General features: G+C 39.0%; 1 pseudogene; it reads left to right on the top strand.

Moving 5' to 3' along the window:
- Positions 1–1,484: 1,484 nt before the first annotated feature.
- The window catches only part of LOC137971545 (uncharacterized), a 31,500-nt pseudogene continuing 7,984 nt past the window's right edge, over positions 1,485–25,000 (top strand).

Genomic DNA, 25,000 nt, shown 5'->3' with positions numbered 1-25,000 from the left:
TGGCTCAGTGGAGGCTCACGAATAGATTTTCTCTCTGCCGTGACCTTCTCGTTGTTGTAATGACTTTTTTCTTTGCATATGTTGTCCTGATCTCTTTTCATAGTAAAAATACTTCGGCATTTGTGATGATTGGTAATATTTGGATATTCTCCTCCCACTGTTTTTGCGAGCTCTAAGATCGTTGCGCACTGTCAAATTTCTGCGGCTCTTACAAGAGCTTTCCATGACTGGATGTCTTGCAGTGATGATAGGTCACCACAAGCGTCGGTGCAATGTATAAAGCAGTTATCTCTTAGTTCAACACAAATTCGTTTGCTGGCGGGAGAGCTCAATTCTTCACTTATAGACCTTTTGGAATTATTTCCCATAAAATGAAGATAGAAAGGCCACTTTCACGAGGACGATCTTTAGAGTAAAACATTAGCAGAAATTCCAAAAAACAAGGTCGTTAAAGAGAATCGTAGTAGGAAAATCACCCCACATACTTGCTAAATAAAAGCATGATATCGCATTCGAGTCCATATCTCAAACGTCAGTAGTTTATTTATGTTGTTATAACAAATCGCTCTGAAAGAGCCTTAAATTCATTCCAATTTCTTTGATAAACCTTTTAAAAAGCCTATTCGATATTTCAACAATAAGAAATACAACAAAAGTCCGCCGTAAAAGCCATGAAGAGACAGAAGTTGTGACCAACAACTAACCTGGAACATTGTCCGCCTTCTTGAATTACCCACGACGCATTGCAAACAATTATAATCACCCATTCGAAATAAAAGTAGAATTCAAGTTTTTTTCTAGTATTTCAAACAGCAAGAATTAAAAAAAAAAGAAACATTTCTCAGCTTAAAATTTCTTTGACCGTGAATTCAATCTTAAATTTAATGCTTTGCTGGAGCGTTTTCCCTAGCTTCGTTTTCATGCAGAAGCGCTTTTTTTTTACCTTTTTGAGTCCCAAAATATTCATAAAGCTGCGCTTTCGGATTTGCTATCATCAAAATTTTAGTACAGCTTGTGATGCTCTTTCAATTGTCACTAGTCAAACTTTTTCTTAAGAGGTGGTAAGAAATTTTGGTTCGGCCCATGGACTTATAGGCTTAGTATAGGCTCCTTGTCATGGACTCCTGCTTAAATTTTCCAGATAAGTGCGAGGATCAGTTCTCCCTTTCGGCTGAAGATTTTCAGCTTGTAGAACGTATTGAATTTACAAAATGAGGGGTGGTCCACAGGGGTGGTCCATGGACCTGGTCCACAGGGATTGTCGATGGACTTGGGGTCCATGTTTTCTATACGTCGCGCAGGAGTACCGCTGAATCAGGGCGCTTATACGGTATTTTTGCGCGGCTTACTGAATATGCGGGCCCGGTCCATGGTTGAATCAGTTGGCACCGTCCTTGATTGGCGTTAAAGGGCGTTGAACAACCAGGCCCTGGGTACGAAAATGTTGCTCAGCTGCGTAGGGACTGGGGAAGTTAGTCAAAGTGATGGCCACTGAGAGGAAAACACGGGATGAGGACTTGTTTATTGACGTTCACTTTTCGAAAGAGCCGAATGAGACAGAACTTATTCCAGCATTGGGAGAAGGGAGAGGCAAACCAACAAAAGATGTCACTTGCATCGCCCTTCCTAAAGCAGCACTTGGAATAACGAAGGAAAAGCAGTCGATTCCCATGGGTTCGACTGGGCGGGGAAGAGCCTCTCTTATGAAAGCTCGTGCTTTGACAGATTCACCTCCTGTTAGGAGACCAGGAGAGAAAGTTGAGAAGCAAATTTCCAGCATCTTAAACGTAAAATGCCTTTTTTTGTTATGATTTTGAAAAGCGCTTGTCTCTGCTAGCTTTTTGAAACGTTGAAGTACCTATCACCTCAACACACTTTTCCACTTTATTTTTTCTCCGAAATCGTCCCGGAGTAACTGCAGAATACCCCGCCATTTTGAAGCTGCACCTCTGAAAAGGCTGGATACGCGGATACGCAGTCGAAAGTAGCACCCCTCCCCAAGTAAACTTCTAAGTAATATGTTGTGAAGTGGATACGCGGATACGCGGATACGCAGTCGAAAATACCACCCCTCCCCAAGTAAACTTTTAAGTATATTGTGAAGTGGATACGCGGATACGCAGTCGAAAGTACCACCCCTCCCCAAGTAAACTTCTAAGTAATATGTTGTGAAGTGGATACGCGGATACGCGGATACGCAGTCGAAAATACCACCCCTCCCCAAGTAAACTTCTAAGTATATTGTGAAGTGGATACGCGGATACGCGGATACGCAGTCGAAAGTACCACCCCTCCCCAAGTAAACTTCTAAGTAGTATGTTGTGAAGTGGATACGCGGATACGCGGATACGCAGTCGAAAATACCACCCCTCCCCAAGTAAACTTCTAAATATATTGTAAGAACCAAACCGCAAAATTTCGCGAGAATGCTTAGGCTTAATCACTGAGCATGAAACGAGCGCTTAGGCTTAATCAGTAAACGAGTGCTTTCTTCTTCACACGATCTCGTGAAAAATTGTAGTTAACCGAAGCGTAAAATGAAAGCTAAAATTCTACGAGATTGCTTAAACCTAATCACTGAAACGAGCGCTTAGGCTTAATCAGTAAACGAGTGCTTTAATTTATTCTTCACACGATCTCGTGAAAAATTGTAGTTAACCGAAGAGTAAAATGAAAGCTAAAATTCTACGAGATTGCTTAAGCCTAATCACTGAAACGAGCGCTTAGGCTTAATCAGTAAACGAGTGCTTTAATTTCTTCTTCACACGATCTCGTGAAAAAGTGTAGTTAACCGAAGCGTAAAATGAAAGCTAAAATTCTACGAGAGTGCTTAGGCTTAATCACTGAAGCGAGTGTTTACTGCTTTCTTCTTCACACGATCTCGTGAAAAAGTGTAGTTAACCGAGGCGTAAAATGAAAGCTAAAATTCTACGAGAGTGCTTTGACCAAATCACTGAAACGAGCGCTTAGGCTTTATCAGTAAACGAGTGCTTTCTTCTTCACACGATCTCGTGAAAAAGTGTAGTTAACCGAAGCGTAAAATGAAAGCTAAAATTCTACGAGATTGCTTATTAGGCCTAATCACTGAAACGAGCGCTTAGGCTTAATCAGTAAACGAGTGCTTTCTTCTTCACACGATCTCGTGAAAAATTGTAGTTAACCGAAGTGTACAATGAAAGCTAAAATTCTACAATACGTGAAGTATTTTCCACTGCGTATCCGCGTATCCACATATCCATGCATATACTACAGAGCATTTTGAAGTATGTTACACGAAGTTGGTATCCAGTTCCCATGTGTGATGTCCGCGTATCCACGTATCCGGGTATCCATGTTTTCCACTGCGTATCCGCGTATCCGCGTATCCACTTCTCAATATAGTTTAAAGTTTACCTGGGGAGGGGTGGTACTTTCGACTGCGTATCCGCGTATCCAGCCTTTTCAGAGGTGCAGCTTCAAAATGGCGGGGTATTCTGCAGTTAAGCCATCGTCCCAAATACATCGTGTTGTTTTTAGAACCTTTTGATTGAAATTTCACTTTTTATAGACCTTATTCACGATAGCCGCCATGTTGGTTTTCAAATTGTCATGCAAATTAGCCATGTGTTATGCTGGAGGGCAAACATTGGAAAAAAGGCAAATTGCGGAAAATCGGCTCGTCGAAATATTGAAAATAACAATGCTAAAGGTACATTTTAGAATTTAGAATTAAGTACCTTTTATAATAATTTTATATCTTTGATTGCCTTTGACATTTTGACTTTCTACTTTGTTATCTCCTCATTTTTCACTAAAAAAAACATCGAAGTAACTTGTGTAATCATTCGATTTTACTACTTAGGTGATAAACACTCAATGAACGTGAAACAAATCATCTGTGTGGCTAAGATGTTAGTTATAACCTCTCGAACTTGTGTTGTTTGCCCCCTCAGATGTAAGTAGCTAATTTGCATGATAATAGCAAATCCAACATGGCGGCCATCGTGAATAAGATCTATTGGCTTTGAAAGAGGGGAACAGGGGTCATACTTTGATCCAAAACCGAGCAATGAAAGGGGATTGGGTTTGATACCGGGTTGACGTCACAGACTGCTTTGCATTGCGATAGGTCTTTGAAAACAGCGATGCAAGTTAATTTGTGACATCAACCCGGTGTCGAACACATTCCCTTTCATTGCTCGGTTATGGATCAAAGTATGACCACTTTTCCTGTCTTTCAAAACCAGTGAAAAAAGTGAAATCTCCATGAAAAGGTTCCAAAAACAACACAATGTATTTTGGACGATATCGGAGAATAAATTAAAGGGAAAAATGTATTGAGGTGATTGGCAATTTAAAAAAGTAGTTCTTTAGCACTCAGAGTACAAACCAGTCTGTGTGAAATATGCCTATAAGCTTGCATATGCAGACCACAAATTGAAAACCAGGGACAAAATGCAGACAGGGGGTGAAATATGAACTATGGACAGGTAAGATTTGACAGTTGTAGCCAGGAAAAACTATGGGAGCAACTACAGAATACAGGGCCACATTCAAGACCTATGGAAGTACTGGCTCGTTTGGCTTGGCACTTTTCGAAATTCTTTGGTCAGAAAGGGTTTTTAAAATAAAAGATCAGTTGAGCTGTATAATAGTGCATTATGCTATTGTGTTGACAAAAATTTCCTGGCAGTGGTTTTTTTCCTAAAAAGGATCATCACATTTAATTCAACTTCTTATTGCTTACTGCGATTTTCATAATTTTGGTGAATTTGTCTTGAAGCTCCAACGGCCAAACTGCGTTTTGAGTTTCATCAATCAAGCTTCCGATGCCAATGGCAGATGGCGAAAGCAATTGATGTGTGATGTAACCCACCTATCAGCATCTTTGGTCCCTAAGGTACATTTGTACATTTGAACTCGTTGCCAATGGAAAGCAATGGAATCTGTACAAATCTTTTTTCTGAAGAATTTCTAAGCTGAAAACAAAAACTCCAATTCACTTTCCGGAGGCGGAGTCGATCTTCTCAGCTATTTCCGGAAATTTGATTGATGGAAGCCAAAAAGTAGTTTGGCACTTGGTGCTTGAAGGTGAGATTCCACAGAATTATGAAAATCGCAGTACTTAATGCCTTAAACAGGGATTTCATTAAAATTTAAAGTTGGCGGCTGGTTTGAGAAGAGTAACTGACTGCTGTCATTGTCAATTAATAAATAATCACTTTTAAATTGATTTTAGGTTTGAAAGAATCTGTCTTTAATTTCTTCAATCCAGTAGGGAAAAAAGTAGCCAGCTTTTGAGTTCTCTGAGTGAAGTAGCCAATGCTTTTTGTCGGAACTTATTGAAACCAGCATTTTAACATTAGTCTCCTTTTATTTATTCATTTAGTTATTAATTTACTTATTTATTTATTTATTTATTTATAAACTTCTCCCCTTTGGGCAGGGTATCCCCACAGAGCTCCACTCCAGGGACCCAAACAAAAGACAAAAATACATACTAAATTTAACAACTGTACACAAACAATCATCACTTAATTTAAAGGTACAAATAGCTCCACAAGAGTGACATTTGATATGGATAGATTTAAAGGATTGTGGTATGTGAACATTGTAAGAAGTTTTAGTTATTTCCTTGTTCGCTGGAGTTAATCGCACAGATTCCATTTCGCCCTTTTAGCCATCATTTTATCCTTGGTCTGCAATCTGCTGTCTGTTTTTTACAGTGACTCATGGTTAGTATGCAGCATGTGATGGAGTAGTGATTTTTTTGGTTTATGGTTTGTGATTTAAGCCACGTGCTTTTCACCCCTGAGTGGCCATAGAAAATACAAATTGGTTAAGAGTAATACAGCCCTAGTTTCCATGAGTAAGTTCTCTTTATAAGATATGTTTGTCATCAGGTTGAAGTGGTATGTACTACAAAATTAATAAACAGACTGGTATTATTGACTTCAGGATCAGGAAAAGGGGTGAACATTTTCCTCTCCCCTCTGTGGCTTGGTAAATATGCACCAGTGTCCTCTATTCACCTTGAATTCTGATGATGATGATGATGATGATGATGATGATGATCATAACAATAATAATAATAATAATAATAATAATAATAATAATAATAATAAATAATATCATTAACTAGCATTATCAAGGTGTTTATCTGGGGTACACAAATCTCACTTTCATTACTTCTGCATATTACGTATGTTTTATAACTTTTGTTATTAACTTATGCATTATTTGTGCAATAATCGTCTGCTTTTATTTTGGATTGTTTAAACTTGGTGTTATGTAAATTTAAGATGTGATGTGGTACCGGTAAATAACTGATGAATGATTTGATATCTTCACTTTCAACTTGTTGCTTACTTTAGCATTTGGAATTTGGCTTTGCTTCTTAGTTGATTAATTTTAAATGAGTGCCTGGGCTTGGGGATTGGTTCTCTAACCATGGATAATGAAAGTTTATTAGTTGACCATTATCAACACTATTTACATTGCCACAGATCATGTTGATTAGGTGGCCAATATCAACTCTATTCACAATGCCACAGACCATGTAGATTCAATTTTACTCAAATGGACTGCTTTATGGGGACTGCGTCATCAGCTATCAGGAGTAACTCGTAGTAAATGAAATAAATAAAAAGCTTTTAAGTGCCACTAGGACGAAAATGTTTGGTTTTCTTTTCAAATTTTTTCAATGTCAATTAAGTCAATATGTTCAAAATAATACAATGCATTTAAATTTGGAACGATAGAAGCGAGATAAGTCGGAAAATAGCCAGCCAAAAACCGTTAAAAATCTGTTGGCCATTACTCGGACGGCATTGGAGAAGCCTGGGATCATTTTGTAAGCGGTCTTCATGCAAGACTTGGCTCGTGACGTCATACGTGCATCGCTTCGTGAGCGTTTGACAAAGCGAACAAGTCGATCAAGGAGTAATGTATATAATATCAGCAAAAAGCAACTCGGCAATCTCTCACATCTCATAGGCGGCATGGGAAATTAGCGTTGCACAATTATGATGTCAGACCCCAGGCGATCCAGCTAGACCCAACCCTTTTCCTCGCTCACGGTCATTTGCCGTTCGAGTAATGGCGGACAGGGAAAACTGAAAAACTACGTTACAATAATCATACTTTCCGTGGGAATTTTGAGATAAAAATTGGCATGATACCTATTTAGTACGTCTATTTTCAAAATCTAAAGAAAAAAGGACATGCAAAATTTTCATCGTAGTGGCTTTTTAAAAAAGATGATTGAGAGATGGCTGTTCATACTTTTTTATTAATCTATTTATTTATTTATTTATTTTGCTGCACAAAACCTGTCTGGGAGATTGAGCCTATGAGCCAAACAGTCAACTGTAATACTATTATAATAATAATAATATTCTCTCTATATGGAGAATTGCATATGTATACATGTATGTGTGTAGTCTACAGGTATAAATTATAATTAATGTGTTTATGTACGGACTAAAAATTAAGGTTGACATTTAAAAAATACAATAGATTCAGTTGAACTTTGTCATTAGGATTTTTTGTACTTTTATAACATGATATTATGTCTCAAGCTGTCATGAACATTCTTGTCAAATTAATGAGCCATCTTTCTAATACTGAAACAAGAGTCATTTCCTCCACTGTCAGCCAGTAAAGTCAAGCCATCAACGCCAAAGTGGTGCAAAGAGACTGCTACAAGGTTAAACAAGAATAACACATCAAGACCAGTCTCAAATGTATCTGATTCAACAGATGAAAGAAATACAAGCTCCACTACACCTTTGGTTTCCATAGGATGTAAGGTTAGTACTGCTGTATAAAAAGAAACGTTCTGGAAAGGCTATAAGGGCTCAATCTCACCTTGGAACTGTTGTTTAGTTAATGAAATTATGTATGACTAATACTAAGCCTGCATTTTCACAGCTACTCACTTTTATGCTTTTCTTTGCTTGTCTAAATTTAAGGTTGTTGTACAGTGTACTGCTCAAATGAGCAACAGGGATTTTGCTCCCTTCCTTGTATGTTTAATGTTCTTATGTCAAATTAGCATACGTAATTTGCTCCTTCTTTACTGTCCTGATCCACATTAGTAAGTGGTGTAAATAAGTGGTTACTCGATCCAGGACCTTGAGGTTTAAACATAAATTAGCAGTAGAGAGATTAGGCAACATATAAATACAGTAGACGGCAAACTTCGGACTAAAATTGGCATTTTGTCAAAAAGGAAAGAAACTTGTTTGATATGAGCTCATTTTTTGTGTGTTAGCAGCAGGTATCAATTAATTATTCAAACGAGAGAGACGAGTTAGAATAACATACAGTGTAATTTTCATGCTTTTACAGTGTATGACAAGCAGTAGCCCACCGTTTCGCGTTTCACGTAAATATGATGCTCAAAGGCCCACCTTCATCCTACAGGCATTGCTTGCTGTGGAAAAATTTTCATGTATGAAAATTCGGGCCAAAGCTGAAATTCGTCCAATCACATCGCTACAATTATAAGCAATCATGCAAACTTACAATTAACAAAAACAAACGGTCAAAAAGCCTGTTGGTTCAAGGTAGCCCTTTAATCTCTAATAATAGAACATTGTAGTAGCAGTAGTAGTAGAGTATTGAATAATAATAATAATAATAATAACTTACAGTAAGACAATAACAATAACAATAATAATAATAAGAAGAAGAAAAACAACAACAACAACAACAACAATAATACCAGTGGCATGATAAGGTTGCCATCTACCTTCGTGAACTGGATGATGTATGAGCACGTTCCTAACAAAGTTGTAGAAAAGATGAAATTACCAGCCTATGGAACATGCCCATACATGTACATGTACATATCTGTACAGAGCCATATCCGACCAGACATTGCTGTCAAAAGCAATAGACACAATGAAATATACACCCATCAATATTTCCAACCCTTTCACTCTCAGGGGCTCCCAATTATTGGCGAGTATAAGGGGTCAGGGGTATCAGGTTTGATGTGCAATTCTGGCAAGAAATACAACATAAAAGAGAGATGGTCAACAAAAATAACTCTTACATCCTTGTCCATGGACATACATGTACCTGGTAAGGGTTTGATTTGAGACAAATACACCACTGAATAATTTCTTTTTTCTTGTACAGGAAGATTTGTTGGCTTCATCAGATGGCAGTGATGTTATCGTTATTGAGAATCTTCCTACAACAATTACAGAACAGGTTTGTTGTTTGATATGCTCACTGACAAATAGAATGTTGGCCTTAAGAAAATTAAAATAATATTATTATTGGCACCAAGTCCATAATCTTTTTGAATTCGTGTTTGAGGAGGGGAGGAGAGGGAGGAGGGGGTGATCATGTCCTCAAAATTTGGCAAGGTGATGTGCATTAATTGTGGAATAGCATAGCTTCGTCAACCTAAAATAAACTTACATTGTATATATCCTGAGATAAGATAAAGGTATCAATGTAGAGCTAAAATTCAGTCAAACACTGTAAAATCATCCGCTTCTCGTTAAGGTCACCCCCCCACCCCCTAACCCCCACACTTCAACACCCTCTCCTCTTATCTTTCCTGCGGGATCCAAGAGGCACTTTCATGTTGGTCGGTGTTCACAACAAAAGAGTTGCCATTGTTCGTGTCACATTTCAGTTATGTTTTTTTCAAAACTGATAATGCTTAGTTAAGTATGGGGGGGACAATTTTTGATGTTTATTGCCCACTTTTCTTCACACAAGTTGTATGGGCGATTTGCACATGTGATAATATCATTTACTACGAAGACCAGACTGCTTTGAGTTGCTTCTATTGTCAGGCAAATTTTAACAATTAGACTTGGAGGAGAGAAGAAAAATCCGAATAACAAAGCATTTTGACAAAGCATTCTGGTCTTAGTAGTTAAATCTTGCCATAATGGAAATCGCCTGTTTTGGTTCAGAAAAAAGGTTAAGGGGACACTTTGTGATGCTTGGTTAAACAGGTGTGCATCTCATTACTGCCTTCACACCCAGGGAAAAGGAATCAGGGATACATCTGCAAAAAGTTCCAAGTTGAGAACCTCTAGAATCTAAATATTCCACTGATCTTCAACACGAACGGCTGTGATAATCATCTCTTGTAATATTAAAATAAGCACTTGTTGATTTGTTACTACTTAAAAGTTGTACGTGATTTTCTTTTCTGGTGTGATTCTTTGCAGAATTTGGTTGAATTGTTTAAACCGTACAGCGACGTTTTGGCATGTACCATTGATAGAGACTACCATGGGAAAAGTTTGGGGACAGCTGTTGTCAGGTCTAGCTTAAAAGCATTTTATTATAATAGAGTACTCTTAATAATCAGGCATACCACACACGTTCTATCCAAAAATCCCCTAAAGCTTGCAGATTTCCCAGCAAATGTAATTTGGTGTTTGTGTGTTTTGCAGTACTGTAAGTTTGAGCGAGCGTGCGTAACGACAAAATAGGCTTGCGTGGCTACCGGAGTGCAGCTTAAAAACAAGGTGATGCAAGTTAGCGGAAAACTTGCCGTAAATCTATTGCGTCCTTGGAGAAAGAAACAAACTTTCGTGGCATCTTATGTCCTTTTCTCCAATTTATGTGATTTGAGCTAGTTTTGAAATCCCCTAGAGACATGTGTGGGATGTATTAAGTAAGTTGCTTTTTAGTGTCTTTTGCTATAACATAAGATAAGCTGAAATCGATACGTTACTTAAGCTCTCAAATTGTTAGTCTGGGCTCTCTGTGGCTTCTTTAGCCAGGAGTAATACTAAAGGCACGTGATGGGTTGTTGCAAAGAAAAGGTAAAAGAATTCCAAGCTTGGCCAGTGACGGGTGTGAGAAAATGACTTGTTGTGTGCTTACCAGTATATTGCCGTGAAGGGGGCTTTACTAGACTGCCCATTCACGCGGATTTCAGCTCTGCTAGTATGTCATCAGTTCGAAGTCCCGAAATCGTGATCCAGCCCATGGCCTTTTATTGTGTGGTGTGCGTGATACGGCTCCCGGCCGGTTCACTTGGTTGGTTGATCGTTGGATTTCTGTGCGGGAGGTTGCCGGATCAAAACTCCGGCCGGACTAACATTCATGGTCTTCAAATACTTGGGGAGAAAGTGCATCCTTTGTGATGACTTCTACAATTGCTTTGGTCCACTCGGGTAAGGACGATAAACCGTAAGACCCTGTGGGACGTAAAAGATGCAGCACAGATTCGCAAAGGGCAGAGCATACAGTTCCCGGTGTTCTGGTCTGTTCTCTGCGGTATATCATGATAGGGAGGGTAAAGCGCTCGGAGATATTAGCTACACCAAGCTACTCTAAAATCCGAGGGTAAACAAAGATGTGATGATGATGATGATGTGCGGCAGTGTTGTAAATTCCCATTTATGCTAAAGTTCTTGTTGTTCTGTTTGTTTAGAATGAAAAGCAGGAATGCTTGTGAGTGGATAATAAATACATTCAGCGGTGAGAAATATCCTGGTGAGTGTAGAATGGAAGGGAGGGGCAAAGAGGAAATAAAACTATCGTGAAAAGCATAGTTAACTAACTATGTGAAAAGCAACAATTTACTTTGAAATCCTCTGACAAAATTCAAATTTTCGCCAGTGTAACAAATAATAGGAAAGCAGCATCCATTTTGTACCCTTGCTGTGTGGGAGTCTGTTGCAGGAAGCGGACAATTAGGTCCCCAATTTGAGTTTGATGACTTAATACCTAACCGTTCTCAGATACAGAGGGAGTTGTGACAACCGAAAAAGGCCTGAAAGATTTCGGGAGTCACGGGACACGGGCGCCACGGGTCAATGCGAACACCACATCCTCTCCTTACCAACATTAGCAAGATAATGCCAGGGTCCGAAATTAACTTTCTTATATGGACGCCAACTGTCAACGAGATAAAAATTTTCACTCGCCAGATGGCAAATTGTGGTCGCGAAAAACTTTCACCTGAAAATGCACGTTTTGAACTTTTTTTATGGATACCAGAAAGCAACGACCGCGCTCTGTCGTGTGTATGTACCAAGCATTATTTTTCGCTTACGAAAGCGGACATTTTGGAGAGAAAATGTATCCGACCACGAATGTAATAAAGAAATCCATCTGCCCCTTAGTTTGTTGAAAATTTCAGCCACGGAAACACCAGTCACGTTCTGTCGCACCCCCGGGGGTGCTCATCGCACCTTTTAGGGGTTAAAAAGGCGGTTTTGGTACCTCTTAGGGTGTTCAGCCTCAAAAGGTCCACAGCAGGAGCTTTAGTGGTACGTTTTAGGGTATTGAGCCGAAAAATTAGGACAGGAAACATTTCACAATTAACTAATTTTTAATTTTGTCTAATTAAAACCCATAATTTGGTACCTCTTTGGGGTGAAAAATATTTCATGCCACACCCACAAGATAGGATCTTGGTACCCCTTAGGGGTGTCGCACACAAGCCGCCATGTTCTTACCGTGCTACATTTTTCGCACCAGTCCCTTGAATCTCTTTACGTTGTTTTTTCGCCCGCAATACGTATTGTACGAGAAACCGCAAAAAGACCTGCGGCTTGCGACGTTATGAAGGTATTTAACGGGAAAACCCCTTTCATTTTTATCTCAAAAGCATCGGCAGGATAAAAAGTGGGACACCTGTTGGCAAACGGCTCTGAAATTAATATCGGTCGTCCACTGGCGACCAGTTGTGAATTCTGGTCGCCAGTACTCAATTTTTAGTCGTATTGGCGACCAGGAAGGAGCAATTTCGGATCCTGCTTATTGTATGTAAAATTAGGAGAAATTCAAGTATTTCAAAGACCGGACTGGAGCTGTTACCCTTAATTATTAAATTCTCAACCTCGGATAATGCAATTCTATCTTTCTCATTGGTTCACTGGATCTCGGTTATCAGCCATTATTCCTGCGTTTGACCTTATATGAAAATGAATGCGGCAAATGTCGTTCAGCATAAACGTTATAGCGCCGGGAATTCACGTCACTTTCCAGTCGTTTCTTCAACTTAAATAAAATTTAGCAAAACCCAAGATTGAGAATTTAATAAAACAATTATTCCATTCGCCCTTGTTGGATACGAGATTGGTAAAAGCCAACTCAGCGCAACGCGCCTTGATGGCTATTTATCATCTCGTATCCAACGCGGGCTCATGGAATAATTGTCAATTAACCCTTTTGACTCCCAGGAGTGATTAGGACGTATAGTCTCCTCACAATTTCAATGAAATGTCAGTCAGACAGGTATTGAGAATAAAGAATATTATCATCGTAGGAGTTGTGATCTTGATATAACACCAAATTCTCATGACCACCCAACAAAGAAATCCATGGTACTAGTTAGGAGAATGAACGTTTCGATCGTCGGAATGAAAGGGTGAAATAAGGTTCAGGTGCCAGTCATCCTCTTTTCTTAGAACCGAAACGATAAATGTCGCCATGAAAGGAAAAAAACGATCACTTTTGTTTCTTAATTATCATCATCATCATCATTATTTAGCTCTTATTAACCGAGCAGGAGGTCTGTATGGGATAATCTTGACCGAGGTCGTGAGTACAGACCGACCCAGTCAGTCTGTATGGGAGAATCTGTCGTGTGTACAGACCGAACGCAGTGTGGTCTGTAGTCACGACCTCGGTCAAGATTCGCCCATACAGACTGACTAAGTTCGGTTAATAAGAGCTAAGCAAAAACTAGGATAGAGCCTTTAACTGTCTTGATTCCTCGTCACATATTAGGGAGTTTAAGGTTGTGTTCTATTGGGATCAACCGTTTTTAGTTGGTTGGGTTGGTTGGGTTTTTTCGTTTTCTATTGGGAAAAAACCGTTTTCGGTTGGTTTGGTTGAAAAAGCATTGGCAGCAGCTGCTGTCGTTTACGCGGGCCATTTAAAGTCGGCCGCGGGCTCCTGCCATGTTGGTTTCGGGCCTCAACTTGTCAACGCTGAGAAGTCTGGTAATAACTATTCCCAGGAGTTACCGCGTTTCAACCGAAAACGGTTGGAAAAGTGTTCTATTGGGAAACCTCAACCGCTTCAACCGAAATCGGTTGCGGTTGAAACGGTTGATCCCAACAGAACACGACCTTAGAAACGACGACGGCTACGGTAACGACAATGCCAAAAAGCAGTAATACCATTGGCTAAAAGAGGAAAAAGGGATCGTGCTGCACGTGCGGCACGCATTTTTTTTACATTTATCTCCCGTACTCGTCAAAACAACGTAAAATGACCAGTTTACAGGTTTTGACGACAACTTGGACAAGCAACACTGAGTCATTTCTTCTCTCTCTTTGCTTCAAATCCGTACATACCAATCTGGTTGTTGCATACTTCGCCCATATTGTACAACATAAACTAGATGGAAACATTGTGAAACACTAGAATAGCTCAAACTACTAGTTTGAAGCGACGTTCTCGTCGCCATAGCCGTCGTGGTTTCTTAAACTCCCTATTGATTCCACTAGCACAGATGATATCAATCTCAGTAAAATTTCACTGTTCGTTAGTACTGTCTTCTGCATCGCTAGCGCTGGTACTGCCTCTGCTGCTTCCTTCTTGTCTTGAAATAACTTTACAGTCTCTCTCAGCATCTTCTCCACACCGCCGCCAGCACATCTAATGATGATGATGATGACGATGACAACGATCATTATTTCTTTACATTTTGTGTATTCTTTGTTTTGTTGTTTTTCTTTTTGGTTTTTTTTTTTTTTTTGCGTTCATTTTAGGAGGAAGTGAGCCCTTGGTGTGCAGATTCCTCATAAACGATACATCGTGAGTTTCTGAAGGTTGCGATATATAAACCGAACTAAAGGCAGCTACTTCCTCGTTTTCCTTCGGCTTTCTTTTCCCGTCCTGGGCCTTGTTCTGTATCCTAACGGACAAATGTGTGTTCGACGTTTGCCAATGACGATCATAGAGTAAATCGTCCTCCTAAGGATTATCTAATTTAAATACTTAGTCAGTCCTACGACAATCCTAATGTAATAGTGCTGTATTCATTATCCCCCCCCCCCCCCCCTCCATTACTTGTTGCTAGTTTTGGTTTGTGATGTTGTTTGCTTCCATTATTTATTTTAGCCCATTAAATGGAGCGTCTATCTACTCTTATTCCTTGAGTCAACGCTTTCCCGAGTATATTTATTTTTACAACGATATTTCCCGCAAAAAGTGTCATATTTTCTCGGCGAAACGCGGAATAAAAAATTCCAGCGTGATGCGAGTTTATTGGCGTATATAAAGTAAAACAATAGCAATGTCATAGCTCTGTTGTTTTGATTGGGCTTTTAACCTCGAGGACACATTTGTTGAAATTCCGGATCAAAGATTTGTAGGCCATCTTTTGCTGTATCTGGAATGAGCCAGACCAGAGAGATTTACTTGTGCCGAACAACGCGAAGTGAAGTTTCATGCCTGGGTTACAGGTACAATTTTTGTCACATAGGAAGGGTTTAATTGTCGCCGAGTGATTACAATAGCGAGGCTCTTTTTTGTACTGTTTGAGATGTTACAGTTGCCAGTTCCCTATCGTCACTTATATGCAAATTTAATTTTGATTAATTTTTTTGTTGTTATTAAACACGTCGCCGTTTTATGACGCCAGATTTTCGCCTGAAATTGCACTGTCTCGTTTTCTGACCATAACCAATCTGACAGTTTTCGTGGGGAGTCTTTAGTTTGAGTATCGATAACTATTAAAGCAAACATATATAATATCGATTTTATATTGTTTGTGACATAAATTGATATTCACAGACGAGAATAGGTCACTCGAATCAAAGTAAAAGTGAAAGCAAATATTAGTTTAATGCAGGTGACACACGTTTTAATATTTTTTTTGGTTAACGTATCCATTCCTCCCTTTCAGAGTTCTAGTATTTTCCAAGTAGGATGGTTTTTTAACAGTTTCTGTTATCGATTTTACGGAATGTTTGGGTGTACTTTTAAGAGATACGAAACAGTTGTATTTGTTTTCTTCGGTGATTTTGTTTCGCCGGAAATGTGAGAACAGAGCAGTGTACTGACATCATCTTGAAGCTCATACTCTGGGAAGCGACGAAGAGCAGCTGTCGCGCAAAACCCAGATGGAAAAAGGAAGTACGTTTCAAAATATTGTCTCACTTAAGATTAGCCGAGATATTCCTTTATACCTCAATCAGCCTTGCTCTGATGGTTTTTTCCATTAGATTGTAAATCCAAAAATGTAAGCCAACCTTCAGTGTTACTGGAGATAAATAGAAAATTATGCAAGATGTAAATTACTAGCTCGAAAAACCAGAAGGGTTTCATTAACACTTCACTAAAAATCTGCAAAATTATTTTGGAAAGTCTTTACCGAGGCCCGCAGTCAAGTTCTTCAACATCTTTTTTTGTTATAAAAAACTGCGTCCGAACGTTCCACAGAGTTGCATTACAATTCTAAAGGGAACTGACAGCTTCCTTACCGGAAGTCCAAACAAAACACGAAAATTCCCGTCACTGTAACTTACTGACTCATCCAAATCAACGCCTAAGAATTTATTTGATTCTTTCTCCAGCTATAAAATTTTATGATCGAGAACTTGAGGCTCAGGCTATCATCAGTTTCCCCATCGACATGATGCGATCGACCGCCGTGGTTCTGTTTCTATTGTTGCTGCCAGCAGATGGTCAAAACTCGCCATCTACTTCAAAGGTAAGATTTGGTGACAAAAAGAGTCCTCAATTGGTTGGCTCGTTCTAGCTACCAAACCGAAAGACAGCGAGCGCAAAACGTGTCGTAAATTAATTCTAGGTATCAACTTTTGTGCAGACAAAAGTGCAGACAGACTTAAGGTACGGACATCTCGTTTATGGGCAGATATAACAATTTGTTTTATTGCTACGATTCCAGAAAATTTCCCAATCTGTTCTTCCTGCCATCCACTGACAAGAGTCAGAAAATCAGTTTCATGCGCTCATCACGACATTGTTTAGTTCAGTTTTAACAATGTATATAAGTTAATCGACAAAAATCTTTTCATTCACTCTAAAGAAAAAGAAAGAAGAGTTAATATCCTTCCATTTACCAACGTAGACCTCTATTTGTTGGCTATCGGCTAGGTTCCTCTACTTAAAGAGTTAGCAAAAGAAAAAAAAAGGTCGCTTTCGTTTTGTTTTGCCGAAACCATTATTAGTTCGAACTGTCTTTTTCCATACCAAGGTAATACTTTTTTTTTTCAATTTTTGTTTAGACTATAATATGTCCATTCCTATACCTTTCAGATTTCTAGTATTGGCTTAAAGTAGGGCGGTTTCTTAAACAGTTTCTGTTTTGGTTTTTTTGGAATGTTTGGATATATATGTATACGGTAATTGCATCTGCCTTGATTTTAATTTGTAGATGGATTTTTTTTCGTCTGAAAGCGCGAGAATAGAGAACCTGGTTAGCGGAGAAGAAAAGTGGCCACGCAAAACCCTGACCATTTTGGCGAAATGCAGTACCTTTCTAAATATTGTCTCAGTTAAGATAGTATATATTCCAATCCTCTATACGTCAATCAGACTTGCCCTGATGGTTTTTGCCAATGGATCGCAAATCCAAAAATTCAAACTAACATTGTTAATAAGGCCAATACGCTGTACAAGCATGATTGTAAATTTGTAGTTGTATTATGCAAAATGTAAACATTTAATTTATTAGCTTTGACACTTGAACCGTGAACACTTGACATTTTTTGTAATTTTTTCGTCTTCTTTTTTCTTCTTATGATGTATAGTGTTACATGCCTAGCATTTTGTAAGTGTAAAAACATTAAATACTCTTGTCAAAAGGACGAGCCCACATTCTATAGTCACTAAAAAAATGTACAATCAAATATCAAGTGTCGAGTGTCTCCATTGTAAGACTTAACTAAAATCTGCGAAATTGGTTTGGAAAATCAAGTTTTTAAACATTTTTTTCACAAACAATGCATTCGAAAGTTCGCAGAGTTGCATCGTAATTCTAAAGGGAACTGACAGCTTCCTTACCGGAACTGAACTCAAACAGAACACGAAAATTCTCGTCAGTGTAACTTACTGACTCATCCAAATCAACGCCTAAGAATTTATAAAGCTATAAAATTCTATGATTGAGAACTTGAAGTCTTAAGATCATAATAATTAGTCTAATTAGTCTAAATTTCTGACTCATCCAAATCAACACCACACGGAGAATTTGATTTGAGCCGGTCTCCAACTATAAATTCTGTGAGTGAGAACTTGAGGTTTAGGTCACCATCAGTTTCCACCATTGAGATGAAGAGATCGATTCCCGTGGTTATGTTTCTATTGTTGCCACTAGCAGATGGTCAAAATTCGCCGTCTACTTCAAAAGTAAGATTTAAGGACAAAGTGAGTCCTCAATTGGTTGGCTCGTTTTAGCTACGAAACCGAAAGACAGCGAGCGAAAAACGTGTCGTAAATTAACTTCAAGTATCTAATTTTGTCTTCTAATAGCTTCTAATTTATTCTTGAGCCTTGACACGGAAACAAAACTAAATCAGTGTAGACTGATTTTCGGTATGGGTATCTCGTTTATGGGCATGCAGATAATGATTTGATTCAAGCGTTGTAATGATTCTAAAGTGTTTTTGAAGGCAGTGCTGAGAATGCCATAAAGCGTGCAGGATTCCCGTTCCAGGGACATAGCCCTGGCTGTCTCGTCCGGGGGTAAGGCTAAATACTAAATAGTCTTCAGTGTTATGGTAACCGGGATAACCTCAGATTCGATGGACCATGGACGCTCATGTGACCTTAACAGTCTTCAACTACCACCCACTTACACAGAAATACTGAAAAAATTGTTTTTGTAAATGTTCTTTTTAGTTTCACCTGAAGTGACCCCAGTCAGTGCTCCAGCGATAAATCAAATGACTCTTATATCAATTCATTCATCGCACAAAATTACACAGGTAGAGTACACATGAAAAGACTTCCTTATGGGAAAAACGAGGCGTTCCATATTGCACGAAGAGCGAAAAACACAAACTCATCAAGATGAGAGCACCTGCAATTAACGTTAGCTGCTTCTCGTACCTTGATAGCTGCTTCTTGATCCTTCCATTAAGGAAAAACTGAATCCGCGTAATTGTCCTGGTGGAATTTAGTCAGCTCTTGACCCGTATGTTTGGAATACAAAAACAAGGAGGAAATTTGTAGTCCAAATCCCAATTATCAAATCCTAGTGATTGTTTGGAAACTGATGCAAGTGCCGACTGATGCCTTTTGGGCATGTCACTCCATCGGTATTCGCCAATAAACCGCTGACATTGCGGAGCCTGGTAGTCTACAAACTTGGCCTAAGTGACTGCTGAGGTCTACTGATACAGAACTTTACTTAAAAAATAACCTCACGTGAGAAGTTGTGTCAAATAATAGAGTGGGAGACCTCGAAAGATTCGAAACCCCATTTTCGAAATGCTTATTCCTTTCCTAGAGGATAAATGCCAGGCCCAGTGCAGTATGTATGTCCCATTTTCACAGTCCAAAAAAGGGTGAAAACCAGTTTCCATTATGCCCCTTCATGATACTCAAACAAATGCAACAGATAAAAAGCCACCGCACACGAGAGATCTCACTGTGACCTTACCCAAATTACATGGGTAGCCTGAGTTAGGTTTTAGTTGAGTTAAGGATGGTTTAACGTTGTATTTACAGGGGTAAATGTAATATCTGCCAAGAAGTAAGCAATGATTCAGTAAAGAATTGACATAAAGTTAAACCTTGTGAGGTTGGAGTTAAATCAACAAAGACGAAAGATAGTTCAACACTATTTCAAAAGGCCTTTGTGGTGGGGAATTCAAAGATGAAGCAATGCTTCTTGTGCTGTTTGACGAACGCAACTCAGATTTGTTTCCGAAAGTTTAATTTTATACAAAAAAGAATTCCTCTCCTATGGAGAAACTTGAACTGGAAGTTCCTTAGTTTCGTACTAACTGTACATATTCTAGGCAGAGGATAAATTAATTGACTCCCAGTCCAAAATCTCCGCATTGTCAAGTTCCCAGTCCCGTATCCATTTCTTTTGGCTCCTTTCAGGGCTAGTACAGAAGATTTTGTAGGCTGCCTGACTTGGTTTCTTTGTCGAGTTTAGTTTGTGAAGTATACTGGGATTTAGAACGAGCTTTCAAGGTGAACGGACGCTATTTTCTTAGGTCTGCGACTTATCCATCGAATGGCCTTAGAAAGAGGACTCCTTTCGTTTAGACACAATGCCAGATAAAGATGGAAACATCCCGGAAACAGGATAGTCGTAAAAGAAAAAGGACAACAAGAGGTTCCCAGACAGACGACGAGCCTTCAAAGTCTGGCGAAGAAAATCTCTAAACGAAAAATGAATGATTTAGTTCGTCCAAAGCTCTTGCCTACATTTTATCAGAAATAATATTAATAATAATAACAATAATTTATATAGCGCTATTCAGCTACTCTTTCATAGCGCTTTACAATGATCAGATTAACATAGAACTTAAAAGCTAAAAAATATAATAAAATACCGAGATAAATAGTTACAGAGTTTATATATACACTATACAAAAAATAAAAGTTAAAAAAACAGAAAAGAATTAAAAACCATAGGCTTCTTTAAAAAGATAACTCTTCAAATGTCTTTTAAAAATAGCGCTTGATGGAGATTTACGAATGCTAAGAGGCAAATTATTCCATTGCCTTGGCGCAGCAATGCTGAACGCCCGATCTCTATAAGTCTTTAGTTTAGCCATTGGCACAGTGAGCAGTTCTTGCCCACTGGAGCGTAAAGACCGAGAGCACTTACGATGGCTCAGGAAACTAGAAATACAGCAGCAGTGTTTTAAAATCTTGTTCATCAGGGAATATAACAGCTCTCCTAAGAAACGATCAGTGTCACTAATTTGCTACCCAAATTACGAAAAGCAAAGACTCAACAACCGAAACTGGATTGCTTGTACTTCAAGCCTACCCGCAAGATTTTTTTAAAGCATCTGTTATTTTAGAGTCAGTGAACCAGTTCAGTAATAATTTCAAAGGATAACCATAGTAAACGAACTGGCATTCAGTGGCAAGCTACCGTTAAAAATGTGGAACCTTTGAAAATAAAGCGTCATCTATTCCAAGTATGAAACATGCATGATTTCATGAAAATAATATTTCTGGTTAGAATCGGTCATATCTGATTTATTATCTCAGCTGGAATAGTGTTTTCACGTGACCTGATGGCGGCCATGTTGGTGTCCCCAATTAATCATCCGGGAATCGAGCTCCACTATCTTGCGAACGTTTTCTTTTGTCTCGGTGGAAAAACAAGGTTACTGATCACGTGAGTGAAAGCACTCTATAGGCTTTGTTCGATATATCAATATTCAGGCATGGCTACGAGGCTTTATGGGAAAACCTCACGGCTCAGTTCTGGTTTCTGTGTCTCACAAGTCTCAAGGGCGATTTCCAAACAAAATTAAGTTCAAATTTAACCATTTATTATCTCCGCTGGAGTTTTTGAATAATATAGACATGAATTGAAGTTACACTTGACCTGATTTGAATGTAAAAGCAAAAGAGGTAGTCAGTATATTACAGGATATAAACGTTACAAGAGGTTCTATATAGCTACGCTTCCCTACTAATCACCCTTCACACTGCAGGTTCAATCTAAGTGCCCCAATGGCCCGCCGGGTCTTCCAGGACGAAATGGGGTGAACGGGCACAATGGGTTACCAGGCCGCGACGGACGCAATGGCGCCAAAGGAGAAAAGGGAGTGGCAGGACCTTCGGGGCAACCTGGTCTGAAGGGAGAAGCGGGAACGAGTGGAAAAGATGCTGATCATAGAAACTGGAAGCAGTGCGTGTGGAGAAGTGGCGACCATCGCGATATCGGCCTAATAAAGGTTTGCTGGATTTGAAAAGCCACAGACCTCTTTCATAATGGCGACCAAATAAAATGTTGTTCTGTTTCTATGCTAATAAGTCTTTCTAGCCTCGCTGTGACGAGCCAATTTTAAAAGAATATTTGTTTCAAAATGAGGGCAGTACAGGTGGTAGCCATTTATGAAAGTGGTCTACACAACTTCATCAAATAAATCCCCAAGAGTTATAGTAATCCTAATTGCCCATTTTTTAAAAAAATCATTGTCTAGTGTCTGGGAATTACATTGTTTTTTTCCCCATGATTACATGAGGTAAAACGTATTTCAAGCTAAAAAGCAAAAGGAAGAAGGCCTTTCTATTGGACCGAGAATCAGAGAATCACTACACACCAGTTAAGCAAGAAGAAGACTGGCTCGAATGTTATGTCACAAAATTAGTATCGGTATTGGCCTAAGTTCGAATCAAACGTATATGCATTTTTAGGTTTTGGAAGTGAATGATATAAAGAAGCATGCACATCGCTCAGCCTGATGCGTCCGGGGAAGATTTGAGTGACTTTCTTTTGTCTGAAGCACGGTTTTTTTCGCGAGGTCCTCCGTTTGAAGCTGAACTTTCAACTAACATTCACTATTTATTCCAAACTTCACAAACTAAACCTTATTTTAAGGGTTATAGAAGGAAAATTTTTTAAAAAGATATTGTATGCGTTGATGTCCTAGGTTATCAGCACTATCCAACATAACTTTTTAAGGACAACATGAGACCTGAAGGATTGTCACGCAACACACATGCAGTTTTGATGTGTTAGTTCCGCCCCCTGGGAGTAAAATATCAGTTCTTAAGTACAGAAAAGCAGCTGAAAAAGTGGCCCTCCCATTCTTCCAAAACTTCGTCTCTAATACAAGAAATATTACGTTGTGTAACTAGCTCCACGATTTCAGGTATTTTCGTTTCTTTTTTTCAGGATTGTCTGTTTACAAAAACCACAGATAACACCGCTCTCCGTGTTGTTTTCCAAAGCAATTTCTACTTGAGCTGTGACAACTGTTGTAAGCGATGGTTCATTACCTTCAACGGTGCAGAATGCAGTGGCCCAATGCCTGTTGATGTGGTGCTGTGGGTGAGAAAAGGAGTCGGCTATGATCAACACATACCTGGGTTAATAGAGGGCTACTGCGAGAACATCCACAAGGGCAAAATCCGTGTTGGGATCAACATCGGAAATTGCAATGGTTATGGTAACTCTGATGGCTATACTGGATGGAATGCAGTGTCTCGTTTGATGATCGAAGAAGTTCCTCGCTCCCAGTAATAAAGCAGCATAATGTTTCAGCTTCTGAGAGGATGTCTAATCAGTAAATCAGTACGAAATGATAGCAGGCTGAAGATTTTGTGTCCTAAACTGAGGTTGATGGTGCAGTCTTCAATAAATATTTCAAACGCCAAGCTTTTGTGTTTAATTTTTCTTAAAAAGAGTAGCGAGTCTGTGGCATAAACTTCCACCCAGGGCCCGGTTGTTCAAAAGCCGAATCCCAGATTAAAAATTAACCAAGAAGTCTATTTCTCTACTCCCAAATGCTGTTCGACGCTGATATTCGGATAAAATTTACATTAGTAGATGTCGATCTTGAAAAACAAAAATAAGCAAAAGAAACTTTCACCAAAAAGTTGAAAACATGAAACAAAAGTTTACGCTAATCCTGGATTAAGTTAATCGGCTTTCGAACAACCGAGCCCAGGTCTTCTGATTTGTTCAAAGGTCGGATAACTTTATCCGGTAGGTAAGTAACTATTCAACAGTTTCAATCTTTGTACAAAGATTTTGGTATTTGCTAGCGAAAAAGTAAAGGCGTGTGCTAAAGCCAATGTCAATGTTTAACGCGAATTATATCTCACACTCTTGATAGTGACTTATACACTGGATAAAGTTTTCCAGCCTGTGAACAAATGGGGCCTGGTGACAGAAAAGTGCCCGTGGATGGAAACAATAGGAAGGGGAGGGTGGGGAAAAGTGAGTCGTTATTTGCTAGAATGAAACGATTTCTCACTGGTAAAAATCGTGAAATAAGTTTTAGTCCCCATCCCTTTCATTTCAATTTGGCTTCTAGCCGACCAAGAGAAATACGAATGGATGAATTCACCAACGAACAAACCAACAACTGAAAATTAGAGAGAATGACGAGGGAATGAGCAGACGGATGAAGTGATGAATAAATGGATGATGGATGGACGACCCACTGAAATAGACTCCTTGAACTTTCTGTTGTGACAATTCATGTCAACAAATTTTGACACAAGCCATTGTTTACATAAAATGTGATGACAAGCATCTAAATTCGCAAAGGAGTAAATTCACACAGTCAACCGTAAATGCAAGGCATGAGGGAACAAATGTGCCTGAAACCGATTAAGTCTCCATTCTCGTCACCAGAGCCTCATATCGACTCTGCCTCAGTCACGGGAAGAGCTCTGGTGTCGAGATTGATGAAATCTAGATCTCCCAAACAGAAGTCTTAAGATCATAATAATTAGTCTAAATTACTAACTCATCCAAATCAACACTACACTGAAAATTGATTTTAGCCGGTCCCCAGCTATAAAATTCTGTGAATGAGAACTTGAGGTTTAGGTCACCATCAGTTTTCCCCATCGACATGAAGAGATCGACAGCCGTCGTTTTGTTTCTATTTTTGCTACCAGCAGATGGTCAAAATTCAACTACTTCAAAGTTAACTTCAACCAAGGTAAGATTTGGTGACAAAAGGAGTCCTCAAGTAGTTGTCTCGTTCTAGCTACGAAACCGAAAGACAGCGAGTGCAAAACTGTACATGTCATAAATTAACTCTAGGTATCTACTTTTGTCTTCTAATAGTTTCTAATTAATTCTTGACCCTTGAAACGGAAACAAAACTAAATCAGTGCAGACAGACTTTATGTAAGTCCATCTCGTTGATGGGCAGATATAACATTTTGTTTTATTGCTACGATTCCAGAAAATCTCCCGATCTGTTTTTCCTGCTATCCACTGACATGAGACTCAAAATCAATTTCATGTGATCATCACGACATTGTTTAGTTCAAGGTCTCTTAAAAATATATTAAGTTAATCGACAAAAATCTTCTCATTTACTCTGAAGAAAACGAAAGAAAAGTCGTCCTTCCGTTTACCCACGTGTACCTCTATATGTTGGAT

Source organism: Montipora foliosa, chromosome 9, assembly GCF_036669935.1.
Source record: "Montipora foliosa isolate CH-2021 chromosome 9, ASM3666993v2, whole genome shotgun sequence".
NCBI classification, from domain to species: domain Eukaryota; kingdom Metazoa; phylum Cnidaria; class Anthozoa; order Scleractinia; family Acroporidae; genus Montipora; species Montipora foliosa.
Note: the sequence above shows the minus strand (reverse complement) of the source record. Positions and strands in the feature narration are given on the sequence as shown.